The following is a 13,458-nucleotide window of genomic DNA, read 5'->3' as shown; positions in this document are numbered from 1 at the left end:
TTATGGCTAAACCAGTCAAAAGCTATACCTAACACCAACTGGAGAATACATCCCTGGTTTTTATTTGAAAACTGACTAGTGAATAAACAGATCTGCTCAGAAACCTGGAAGCTTCAATGGTTTGGAGAGCAGTACCTCACATGAGTGGTAAAAAGCTCTCTGTTTGGGGTAAGAATTTTCACCCCTATAACACAGCACCTTTCCACCACACAGCCTCTGTTGTCCAATTTCAACACAGGACCAGGCTTTCAGGAATACTATGATCTACTATGTCCTTCCTCACTCCTTCAAACCCTCACCACTCTTACCCATGACACACATCCCCCTCATTTCTCTCGATCCCTCTAAATCCCACGTGCTCCTCAAACCTCAGCACTGCCCGAGCACCTTCTGTGACGCTTCCAGTCTGTACCACTGTCTAGAAAATCCTATAGCACTGTTTCTTCTACTTCCCACACAGCACACGGCTACCTTACAAACTGAATTCTTTTTTCCTATATGTTGTCATGTCTCTCCCAATCATATTAAAGTTTCTTGGAATACAGAGGATGTGCCTTTTTTCCCCGTCCATTTATTTTCCTATTGTAGCACATATCATCTGCTGCCCACACTCTATGCTCAGTCAACGACTGCTGATTAATTCCTGTGCCTAAATGTACCCGATGAGTGTACCACTGATCTTATCAATCTTACATGGAAATACAGGAAAGCTATCTAAACTTTTCCTGGCTGTTTTGACAGTGGGGTTGAATTACAAATATTATAAGCGGTGTTTTCCAGAAGACTAAGTGATCTTAAATATTGCTTTGCTACCCCAAATACCATATGTGAAAGTTATGAATGGTCAATTCTGTTTTCTTTTTAAGATTTGAAAGAGAGACTGCACATGCCAAGGAGGGAGAGGGGCAGAGGGAGAGAGAGAATCTCCAGCAGACTCCCCACTGATCTTGGAGCCTGAAGTGGGGCTTGATTCCCACAATCCTGAGATCATGACCTGAGTGGACAGCAAGACAGGACACTCAATGAACTGAGCCCTCCACCCCAGGTGCCCCATGAGAAGTTCATACAAAAATTTTAAATCATACTTCATCAAATTGCTAAAATAATCGTTATTATAACAAAGAAAATGCCAATCTATATATTGTATAAAATTCAGATAGAAAGATGATTGCAGGATTCAAGATTCTGCTCCTGCAAAAGCTAAAAGAATAAGTACTCCAAATCTAGCTTTTAAAGTACAAAACTTTAAAAAATGTTTCCCATTACATGCTCTTTTTTCAATAAAAGACAACATATAGCTCCTATCACGCATCTAGAATTAAAATCCCAAACACAGAAGAGTATCTGGAACTTAGGGGGACTCAGTGGGGTAGAAGGAGGGAGAGAGATTACAAAAATAGTATTTTTATATGATTTGAATCTTAGAAAAAAAGATGTGATGAAATAAGAGTTAAAAAATAAAGTAATAAACTTATGCTTTAGAAAAGAAGTTTGAGAATACATACTGGTATTACCTTGTTAGAGAAGATAGAGCATTGTTATCAAAAGCCTTAAACCTGCCAATCATATTTAGTTAATAATTACAAATCTCCTAAAAACTATGATGGATTTTAATCATATAAATGTTCCTAGCATTTTTATTTACAGTAATAAAATATTTAAAGCAACCTAAATATCCACAAGATTTGGGTATTTTGTATAATGGAAAAATTAAGACAGTTCTTTTTATAGACTTACCACGAGGAAATGTTTATTCCTAACAGGAATTCCTGAATAGAAACTCTTTAACAGCTAAGGATATCTTAGCTTAACCTTAAACGGGTAAGGATATTTTATTTCCATCTGTGTATCTTTATGTAATTTCTAATATAACCATTTCTACCTTTCATGAGGCAGCCAGCCATCTCAGTGCACTGGACATTATCCTCACTCACCTGTTCGGTGTCCCCTCTCCTTTAGGTGATTATGGATTCTCCATTATCTCCATTTCCATGCCCTAGTCATCCCCTCATAGATAGACATTCTTATAAATTTATGGTGTATCTTTTAGTGATATGTTCTTCTACAAAATATATTGTTCTTTGCATGGCTGTATTTTAATAAATAATATTAGGTCACAGATCATACTGTTCTTCCTTTTTCCCTTGAGCATTATGCTTCAAGCTGGACCCATCTTGCCATATGTGTATATGTATGTATATTCCACAAACACATATGTATTACATAGGCAACAGCACATTCCAGCTTTTATATTATACCACCACAAGTTACTTTTTCGGTTTTCTAATTACTTTGTTTTCTAACATGAAAGAGTATTAGTGGATAATAAGAAACATCAGCTTTAAAATAAAGGGATCATGATGCTGAGTATTTTGATGACTCGAGCTCATCTTGTGTTTAAAAATTTCAATGAAAGTAAATCAAGAATAGTTGAAATTGATCTTTCCTAACTCTAGTGGGGGAAAAATAGAAAAAAGAATCTCAAATTCACGTTAATAAATAGTAATATGAGACTTAATTGTACGACTTTCTTATTTATACTGTTTACACTTTGTAATATGTCATTTATTTAGAATCAGAAACAGTTGCTAATTTAAAACTATTGTAAGTAATCTAAGATACTGGGTTAAAATCCCATTGGGACAAATGGCATAACACCTCAATACATTTATTATTGTGACATATAGGGACCTGTATCTTGTTTTCAGGATGAAATTGAATGACAGGGAAAGAGAAACACTGGGAATAATCCATGCCCCCACATCTTGTTCTCTAATACCCAAAATAACCTTCATTGCACTAAGATCTCAGCTAAAAATGTCCTTTTAAGAAGGATGTATTACCATATCAGGTGATGCTGGTGAGTCAATCATTCATATGACAGCCTATGCTAATTTGGCCTGTGTGATTTCTCCCCAGGTTTTAATGATGAGTGGGACTCTAGAAGGACAAAGAGGTTTCCATCAGTTAAGAGAGGAGAGACAGTTCAATTACAAGTAATTCTAAAGGTTGTGATACTTTAGAGGAGCATATTTCTTTCCTCCAAAGACAGAATTATCTGTTCAGTTGTACAAAGCTAGAATTCTAATAATCACTCTTGATACTTTTGCCTCCCTCCCATTCTTCATTCACATCCAACCCACCATCAAGTATGCTGGATTTTATCTCACAGATGTCTTTCATATCTATCTACTTCTTTCCCCATCTAGTCCATCTTTACCACATCTACCATCATTCCTCCTCCCTTCACCCTGTTCAGGTTACTATCCCTCTTTCCCGAGGTTGTGCAAGAGTTTATTGGCTCTGGTTCTGGAGATAATCCAGTTATAGTTTAAGGGGTTTGTGTGTGTGTGTGTGTGTGTGTGTGTGTGTGTGTGTATGTGTGTGTTCTAAGATTTTATTTATTTATTCAAGAGAGAAACAAAGAGAGGGGGCAGAGACATAGGCAGAGGGAGAAGCAGGCTCCCTGAAGGGAGCCTAGATGTGGAACTCAATCCCAGGACCCTGGGATCCACAACCTGAGCCAAAGGCGGATGCTCAACCACTGAACCACCTAGGCATCCCTAGTAGTTTGAGTATTTTGTTGTGTTTTTCCCCCCATATCACACCACAGAGTCATCTTTTCAAAATGTAAAGCAAAACACATCACTGTAGAAACTTCCATGAAATCCATATGCTTCAAGATAAACCAAATCACCCCTTACTGTGGAATCTCTCCTCAGGCACACCTGGCATGAGGAAGCCCCCTGCCTTCCAATGCTGCCACTGGTTTTCTGTGAGTCCCTCCTTAATTGAGATGGATATTCCCTTCCTGAGATCCTTGAGCATGTCTTCCCTTCACCTCACATTCTCCCCCTGTCTTTCTTGCCTCAATTCCTCCCATGCTTCCTTCAGTTTCTAGGAATATCATTCTGCCCTCTCCTTTGTCCATTCTCATTTCAGAGACGTGCATACCTCAAGAAGTCTCCAAAATGCTTGTCGAGAAGGCGTTTTGTATGTGTGTCTGTTTCCCTCAAGAGAGCATTACTGCATGAGGGCAAGGTTCTTATCCACTGTAGTAACATTTCTAATGTATAGCGTATAATAAATCCTTAGTAAGTATGAGTTTAGTATATGAATGAAGAGATTAATATTCACGAATGGAGAGTCTGGAAGGATAGGAAGTGTATGAAGGTCAAAGATTGAGATTTACAAATCTATTAAGCAAGCCTTTCTTTAACCTCTGATAATCAGGAACAAATACTCCCTCAGGACTTACAAAGTCAAGTAACATTATATAATAGGTAAAAGCATGGGTGTTAGAGTTCTAGAACCAACATTTACAAAGCAAGGAAATTGGGCAGAGTTATGTTGACAAACTTATCAAAATACCCTTGGAAAATATTTTAAAAAATCACTATTTTCATGGTATTTTATTTGACAAATATCGACCATTTCATCTCATATAATCCACCCCTAATACCGGAAGCATGCACTTTCTACTTAATTTCACTGTTATGCGTAAATTAAGACACACACACATTATTATTTTAATCGTCAAAAAATAAACATGTTTTAGGCTATTAAAAACAAATTAGTCATTGAATGTGATCATTTATGCTCTAAAAATTATAAAGACATTTAATTACATTAAGTATAATTTCTATTTATCATTAAGGACACAAAGAGCTGATAACACTTCCACTGAGGATTTCTAATTCAATCTAAAACGTAGAATAAGAGATCCTGTTACACATCCCTGCTTCAGTAACCAAGATATAACTAATTTAATCAGGGTAGAATTATCAGGAAATAAAATCAAATATACCCAGTTTAATGGAGAAGCCAAAAGCTTATTATCAAGATTTTCAAACCCTAAACAAATCGTGTTTGTCACAATCATTTCAGTGTCAAGTGACAGAAACCTACTCAAAGTACATTAAATAAAAAGTTCAGTATCTTCTTCAATATTGATAGCAATTTCCAAAATGTCTCCAGTCTTTCCTGAGTGTAGGAATACTACCAAGTCCCATCACTGTTGTGATTCCATCACACTGGCTCCTGCTCCACCTCCCCACCCCCACTCTAGCAGGGGAAGTGAGGCCACATGATTGCCAGTTCAACCCAAATCATCCTTAATTACAGAAGCCAAATTCACAAAGGGAGAAAGGATGTGAGTCAGGCAAAAGTGTCAAAAGCCAACTACACAAATTAATTTTCATTATTAAGGAGACAAATCCTTGTGTTTGAAATTTAATAAGTATGACCACTGAAATTAGGAAGAAACTCAGAATTTTAATACCAATTTTTAAAACACAACGTAATTCTCTGGCATCCAGAAGATTGTTTCAAGTGACTGATGGCTTTTGAAGGTATGAGCAAATATAAAAATAATGTGAGTCCTGCTTGTCAGTAGCTTCCCTGCCAAGAAATGTATAAAATCTAAGTAACCTGAGCCCCCCACTACCCAGACTCCCCTTTCATCTCCCATTTCCAACTCAGGGGATAAGCAGTAGGGTCAATTTTAAGGATGGAATGAGATTTACAATTTTCTTCTTTTCTTGGAAATCTCCCACTGCTGGATTTGACCAATCAAGAAGCTATTTCCACGAACTCTCCTATGAAAACACCACCACCAACAACAACAACAAAAATAACCCTGATGGGAGAAACTGAGGGTGGCTCTGTCCAATAGGCAACAAGAAACAGAGGTTTCTGGTCCAAGAGTCTGAAAGGATCTGAGTCCTAGCAAAACAGATATTAACATCTTATATAATATAATCATGGAGGTAACATCCTTTCACCTTTGCTGTGTTCTGCTGATTAGATTCAAATCAAAAGTCTTATCCATACTCAGAAAGAATACACAAGGGCAAGAGTTCCCAGGAGGGGAGAGAAGTGGGATCCACCCTAGAATCTGTCCACCACAGAAACACCATTACCTCATCTTTCATAATCATGATTACATTAACACTGTCAAACTTGAAATATGGACTTGGAAAAATAGTAACCTCAACCCTATCACTCTAATTTCTTATGACCTTAAAACACTTCAAAAAATCCTTTCGTGGTGAAGAAACACTTAAACCTCAACATTCGCTTGTTTTCATCGTCTAGTTACTGTCTATCCCATTTAAGTAAAATTAAATTTAAAATCTTGATTGAAAAATCTCATGTACAACATAATTCCATTGTTATGTTTTTTTATCTTTCTATCTCAATATATTTAATAGCTCAACGTTTCGAGTAACTTGTTTTTCACTTTTTCTTTCATTTTAAATTTCTAATGAGCATGTATCATTGTTATTTTTTAAAGATTTATTTATTTTACAGAGGGAGAGAGAGAAAGAACACACAAGTAGGAGGGGCAGAGGGAAAGGGAGAAAGAGTCTCAAGCAGTCTGTGCTGAGCGCAGAGCCTGACATGGGGCTAAATCTCATGTCCCTGAGATCACAACCTGAGAGGAAATGAGGAGTTGAATGCTTAATGCACTGCCCCACCCAGGCATCCCGAGCATGTATCATTTTTATTAAAAACTCCTAAATTATGTCTATATCATAACATTTAGCCTTATCATTATCGTGCTCTCAACATTATAAACAAAGTTATTTTACTAGTATTTATACATTTTATAGAGCACTCAACAGTAACCAAAACTTACAAAATTGTTATTACACTCTATTACAAAGAATGAATATTTAATAACACTTTCTTAAGAAATCCCTTGGTAAGAAATCTAGGGGAAAAAAATGGAATCAGGAGCTGATATGATGGTCTCAAGTTCACTATAAACAGTCACTCATAACAACAAGTTACATAAATCCTAATTAAGTATTAATTCAATTGTCAGAATTCCTTGCCAAAGAAACTTTGGAAATTAATAACATGAAAATTCGGCAACTCTGTAGTGATCAAAGTTAATCTACAGGGAGTAAAAGTTTAAGAAATAGTTTTCACACCATGAAAAATACGTGAATTATTACTTTTGGAACTTATCCAAACTAAGTGTTCATGTAATGGTTGGCAAATTCTAATAGATAGCTTACTATAGAACTGAACAGGATACCTGGTTTAGACTTTGAGACACAAGTGATAGCTTTAAGTGACGGTGTAAGTAAATACATCTTATATGGTTTTAGGTCTTTTGCTGAATGGGAAGGATTCTAAAGCCAAGATAGATAATTGTCATCTCAACATCCAACTTTAATGAATTTTCAGAAAATTATAATGTTTGGCATGTTTATATATCTACACCATATACATACAAGTATGCCATTATATGTAATATAATACATATACACATTTATGTATATACATATATGGATACACATGTTATGTGGAAGACAGCTTTTGTGCTATTGAAATTATTTTTTAAATATTCATACTAGAGATCCCTGGGTGGCTCAGCGGTTTAGCGCTGGCCTTTGGTCCAGGGCATGATCCTGGAGTCTGAGATCAAGTCCCACATCAGGCTCCCTGCATGGAGCCTGCTTCTCCCTCTGCCTGTGTCTCTACCTGTGTGTGTGTGTGTGTGTGTGTGTGTGTGTGTGTGTGTGTGTGTGTGTGTCTCATGAATAAATAAATAAAATATTCAGGGGATCCCTGGGTGGCGCAGCGGTTTGGCGCCTGCCTTTGGCCCAGGGCGCGATCCTGGAGACCCGGGATCGAATCTCACGTCGGGCTCCCGGTGCATGGAGCCTGCTTCTCCCTCTGCCTGTGTCTCTGCCCCCCCCCCCTATCATAAATAAATAAAAATTAAAAAAAATAAAAATAAAATAAAATAAAATATTCATACTAGAATTCTTTAGTAAGGAGTAGGATTGTCTCCTTGCCTCTTTCGTATAGTTTTGTATTTTGGCCATACAAAATTACCATAAACCTGGTGGCTTCACAAACAGGACTATAATACATTTCTGGAGGTCCAAAGTCTGACAGAGGTCTCATTGAGCTACAATCAAGATGTCAGCCTGGTCATATTCTTTTCTAGAAGCTCTAAAGAACAGTCCATCTCCTTTATTTTCTTATTTCTAGAGGCCCCTGACTTTCCTTAGCTTTTGACAACTTCCCCCATCTTCAAGCCAACAGTCTTGAAATCCTTCTAGAGACAATGAATCCAAGATTATTCCCCCAGATCAAGGTCCTTTACAACATGTGCAAAATCTACTTGGCCATGTAAACTAATAGATTTACAATTCCAGGGATTAGGCCATGAACATTTTTATGGGGACTGGATTCTGCCTACCATATCCTGCCTGCATTCAGGTTCATTTTTTTTTTTTTTTTTGCATGCATTTTTAGGCAAGTCTTACATTAAGGATTTTGTTTGTAGAATTGTTTTTTTAAGACAGAAAAGTGGAGACCAAGGCTGAATGCCTTAGGATATCTTAAGAACTGTCCTGCCAAGTGCCAAGTTTTATCCAGAATAATTCCTTTTATAGCTTTATATGAATGAAGCTTCTAATTTGGATAATCAAGGAAAGGTTGTTGGAAGGGCCCTTGGGATAAAACATCTTTATCAGGCCAGTATTCTTGGGAGCATGGAGACATTTTAAATGAGGAGACAAGCTAGGGAGATATGGCAAGGTTACAAAGGCAATATGCATGTATGGAGATGAGCTACCGAGAAAAATCTTTCCTGAGATTAAAATTTTATTAAATTTCCCAGTGAGAGACTGGAAAACATGATCTCAGAGGAGAGGCAGATTTGGACTGGCAATAAGGGAACAAGGAACTGAATTAGTTCTAAATTTTTTCTTTGAGAGCATGATCTCTTACACATCAACATGGGGATTGGGTCAAGCTTGGAAGTCTAAAACTGGACTTGTTTGTTCAAAAAGATAGCAAGCACTGGAAAAGAAGCTGCTTGGCAATAGGATCTACCTCCACTTTACACTCACCATGGAAGAGCAGAGTCTGAAAAGCTACAATAAACCAGAACAGAATTTCAAAGTCAGAAACCATAAAGACAGCTCAAAGCCTGGAGATGAGGGATAGCTCTATCTTCTTAAAAGGACGAGCCAATTTGTGTGTTGGCTGAAAATTGGCTGACCCTACATGCTATAATAAAGTGTGTTTTGATGAGAGGTTAATATTTTTACATGGCAAAAAATTGAAGGGCTTATATCACGCTTTTCGTGAAAAGGTGATTACTTAACACTTGATGATCAGAAAGTTATGAAGAAGCTTTTAAAATGATATTAAAAATTTAGGATATGGTCTTGACTTACCAATATGTGAGGAAAAAACCCATGAAGTAAATGGAAATTTATCTACACATCCAAATATATATTTAACTTATATATAAGTTAGAATTAGGGAAATGTGTTATCCAAGATTGGCACATTCCTAGAGACATTGCCGACACACACTGGAAAGTGCAAACTTGTTTTAGCCCCTACAAAGTGGCAGGGAGGAAAATCATGCATCAGAAGTAGAAAGAAGGGGTGGATGAATTGCCTGTGAAGTTTGGTCAGCTGCCCAAGGGTCCTCGTGAGGTCTGTGTGGGGTCATTCTTTGCGAAGGCTGATCAAGTATCCCCCAGAAGGAACAGAGAAGCTTTTTATCAGGAGGGGAGGAGAAAAGGAAACATAAATGTCAGTCCTTTGAAGTGCAGGGCAGTCCTCTGTTTGTAAGGCACCCAGGTAACATTCCACAGGCCACCCTCAGCTCATGTTTTCTTTCTTCTTGCCTTTCTAAATTATTTGGCTCAATAGCTACCCAAAGCTCCAAAACGGTGAAAATGTTGCTCGTAGCCAAATCTTGTTCTCTGGGAGAAGAGACCACAGGCAGGCTGCCTCTAGTTTATGAAAGGGCTGTATTTTAAATGTTCCTTGAAATATAAATAGTTTAGTACTTGGAATTTATTCTCATAGAAACCATGCTATAAATAAGATTTATTTCCCTTGAAAGGTTTCAAGAAGCTATTTAACTTATATTGTTTGGCAAGCATGGTTTCAATCACACTATCTTAGTTACCTATCAGTTCATTTTTTTTTTTAATTATCAAGCTATTCTTTTCTTTCACAAAGTTGGTGATGCATATTGTAATATAAATTTTATAGTGTTTGAAACTACCTTTCCCAAACTGCTGAGAGACTGCCACTGCTAAAGATGATCCCAAGAGGTGAATCTATGATCTATGTATCTGTGCCTCTTCTCAGATCTAGTTATCTAGATACTCAGTCTCAAGACTGTAAGAACACAAATGTTCTCAAGTATATACCCCATCCTCGATTATTCCTCCCAAGCTACAGTAAGCTTTGTACTGCACTGTAACTTTACAATCATGTGACAGAAAGTAATTTGATCAAGTATCTTCTTCAGAGTGCCCATCAAGGAGGAAGCCAGAAGATGGTATTTTATTTGACCTACATAGAATTTTTAAATATCTGGAATTAATGGACTGACATTTAAAAATTGGATAGATTTCATAAAGGAATTTAGATTTCCAACTTCTCTTAATAAATTGGAAAACGGGCAAGACCAGGTCTATATTTTCAATGTTCTTTAGTAGCTGAATGGTCATTTAACAATTACTGAAGGCATGTTGTGCCAGTCCCTAAATTGTCACCTACCTCTACTTTGCCTCCTCACCTGACAGTAGGCGCTCCCCACATTAACAGACTTCTCTGTAAGATTTGAATTCTGTTGTGAAAGGGTAAACAAGTGATAGTTCCTTTCTTACAGGTACTAAGACACTGGCCTCAGAATTTTGTCCTTCCTATGTAAGGCATGGGCCTGGTTTTTTGTTTTTTGTTTTTGTTTTAGCTTTTGGTTTTTAAGAGAAGAGAATTCCAAGCAGAATTGTGCAGACTACAGAGCCTGACAAGAGTTAGATCTCATCACCCTAAGACCATGACCTAAGCCCAAATCAAGAGTTGGGAGCTTAACCAACTGAGCCACCCAGGAGCCCCTGCATGGGTCATTTTTAAAACCAGGAGTGTATGTACTTGGAATGTCTTCTACTGCCTAACAAGAGATCAGCACTAAAAATTCACAATCTGGCTCATTTATTAGCCTTCTAAGAAAATGGGAAAATGCTTTAGAAACTAACACACTGTATTAGCGCTTGTTCCAGAAATAAGGATACAGATCACTAAAAAAAACATTTTCCTTGTATCCAACATTCTGATTTGTATGCTTTGATATGCTTTGTATCTTCATCTCTTCTTTTAAAAATTTATCTTTAAAAGTGAAAGAAAAGATAAAAATGGTTATATCTAATCCAAGAAGTGGTTTCAAGTGGCCTTAGGCCCCCATGACATAGATTATACTTTCCAAGCCAACCCTCTGAACAAGTGTGTATGCCATGCAAGCACGTACTCAAAAGCAGCTTTCAACATCCAGTGTTCTTATCAGATCAGCATTTTAAGACTCTGGCATATGCAAAATCTTAAGCCTGCTTTTAGAGGTTGTTCAAACAATCTAAATGAAAGTAAATTCTCCATTCAGTTAAACCCCCAGTCCTCCTCCTCTAAGGCCACCACTACTACCTATCTATAGTTGATAAAATACTCTCTTGTAAGTCTTCACCAGATGGGTATTAGGAAAACAAATGAACACTTCAATCCAAACAGGATTTTTAGGTTAAGTTCCCTACTTTGGCCAGTCTCTTCCTGTATCTCATATTTAAATAAAATCTCAATCTGTTCGCTGTTATGTCTTTGCCCTTGGCTTCCCAAGATGCTTCCCAAGTACTCTCATGAATGTGACATGAAGCTATCTTCCATGTATATTCCCAGACTGTAGACATTGAAATATGACAAGCTCTAGCCCCAGGTGACTACTGTTATCTGCTGCGATGTGATTCTTCTCATAGGTTCTCATTTATCCTTTGTATATTCATGAGGAGTGTACAACACACCAGATACTCTCATAAAGGGTGGGGATGAAGTGGAACACAAAACTGAAATTCTAACTTGAAAGGAATGTACATTCTAATGAGGAGTGTCTAACAATAAACAAATGAATAAAACATAGTTCCTTTAATTGCAGTTCAAAAGGGGAACTAAAAGAAGAGAAGGAGGTGAGGAAGGGTGCTGTTATTAAAAGGAAATCAAGGAAGGCCTTGACTGAGAAGGTGACCTTATATAGTAAAGCTAGGAGGTAGTGAGCCAACACTGATCTACAGAAGGGGTATCAAGAAAGGTATACAGGCTGATTATGGTCCATCACATATTTTTATCCATTCCTTGGACTAAGAATAGTTTCCACATATTTTAATTAACGAAAAAGTGTATTTTGTGCCACATCAAAATTATATAAAATTCCAATTTCAGTGTGCATAAAGTTTTCTTCAAACAGACATACCAGTTTGTGTTGCTTTTATAACACAACAGCAAGTTGAGTAGTTGCAACAGACATGATCTGCAAAGTTGAAAAGATTTACCACTTACTATTTGACTCTTTACAAAAATACTTCCTGACTGCTAATCTAAAGCAAGAGTATTCCAAGATCTTTATTCATTTTTCCGCCATTTTTCAGTACCTACACACTTTCAAGTTAGATCTTAATTATAATTTTTATCTCTTGTTATTCATCTATATTAAGCTAACTTAAGGTTCTACCTTGAATTAAAACTTTCTAGTATCAATATTATCCATTACTTAGTTTCAGTTACAAGTAAGTGGTATGTCTTTGCCCATCCTAACTTTCATCTTTTTTAATTCAAGTGTCAATGTTCTTCAGCCAAAGAGACCAGTAACTTACCTATAGTTGAACAAAGTTGGGTTTATAACTTGTTGGAATGTGGAGACCACACACCATGATGAACCATGGAATGTCTCAATAAGAGGGTATTACAGAATTTTGGTGTATTGGAAGAAGGCTCAAGGAAGAGGTCTTGGCTAGGGATTAGATGATGCCACACAGTGGAGGAAATTTTATAACTTTATCTTAAAAATTCTTATGTAATAAAAGAATGAAATGAAGCTAACCTGTAACTGATGAAATGACAAGAGTCAGTCTTATTAATCATTTTAATCATGGGAGGGAAAGGTCTATATTTTTTGTAGTTTGGGCAATGTTCTCTTTTTTAAAAATTTTGTATTTGGGCAACATGATATAGTAGTTTTGTTTCGGTCTTGATCCATATGGTGACCAATTGATTTTGTGATGCTTGTGTTCCATGCAATTGTTAGGTTTAATGGAAGAATATTTTAAACTACTTCTGAGAACAAGTCTAGATGTTCCTGGTGATACTATAGTCTAGATGGCATTTTTTTTTAAAAAGGCAATTAAGAATCTTTGAACTATTTTTTAAAAATGGATAAGTACAGACATTTCCAAATAACCAAAGACTTGAGAGAACTCATTGTTAGCAAACTTGCCTCATGAGGAATACTAATGGAAATCCTTCAGGTAAAAAGGAAATGGTATCAGACAGTAAGCTAAATCCATGAAGAAATTAGGAACCCCAGTAAAGGTATTACTTAGCTAGATATAAAACAAAAATCTGAATATCTTTTTCTCTTCTCTTG

General features: G+C 36.8%; 1 long non-coding RNA gene across 7 annotated transcripts in view; it reads right to left on the bottom strand.

Annotated features, from left to right (window-relative positions):
• The window catches only part of LOC140640876 (uncharacterized), a 193,314-nt gene that overhangs the window by 158,241 nt on the left and 21,615 nt on the right, over positions 1–13,458 (bottom strand). For 5 of the 7 annotated variants that reach the window (XR_012037478.1, XR_012037482.1, XR_012037476.1 and 2 more), the window contains exon 2: positions 2,844–2,940. The exons of the other annotated variants lie outside the window; for them this stretch is intronic. This is a non-coding gene — a long non-coding RNA (uncharacterized lncRNA). The remainder of the gene's footprint in view (positions 1–2,843; positions 2,941–13,458) is intronic. 7 annotated transcript variants of the gene reach the window in all.

The sequence above is a fragment of the Canis lupus genome, chromosome 10 (assembly GCF_048164855.1).
Source record: "Canis lupus baileyi chromosome 10, mCanLup2.hap1, whole genome shotgun sequence".
NCBI classification, from domain to species: domain Eukaryota; kingdom Metazoa; phylum Chordata; class Mammalia; order Carnivora; family Canidae; genus Canis; species Canis lupus.
This window is presented reverse-complemented; position numbering and strand designations above follow the sequence as displayed.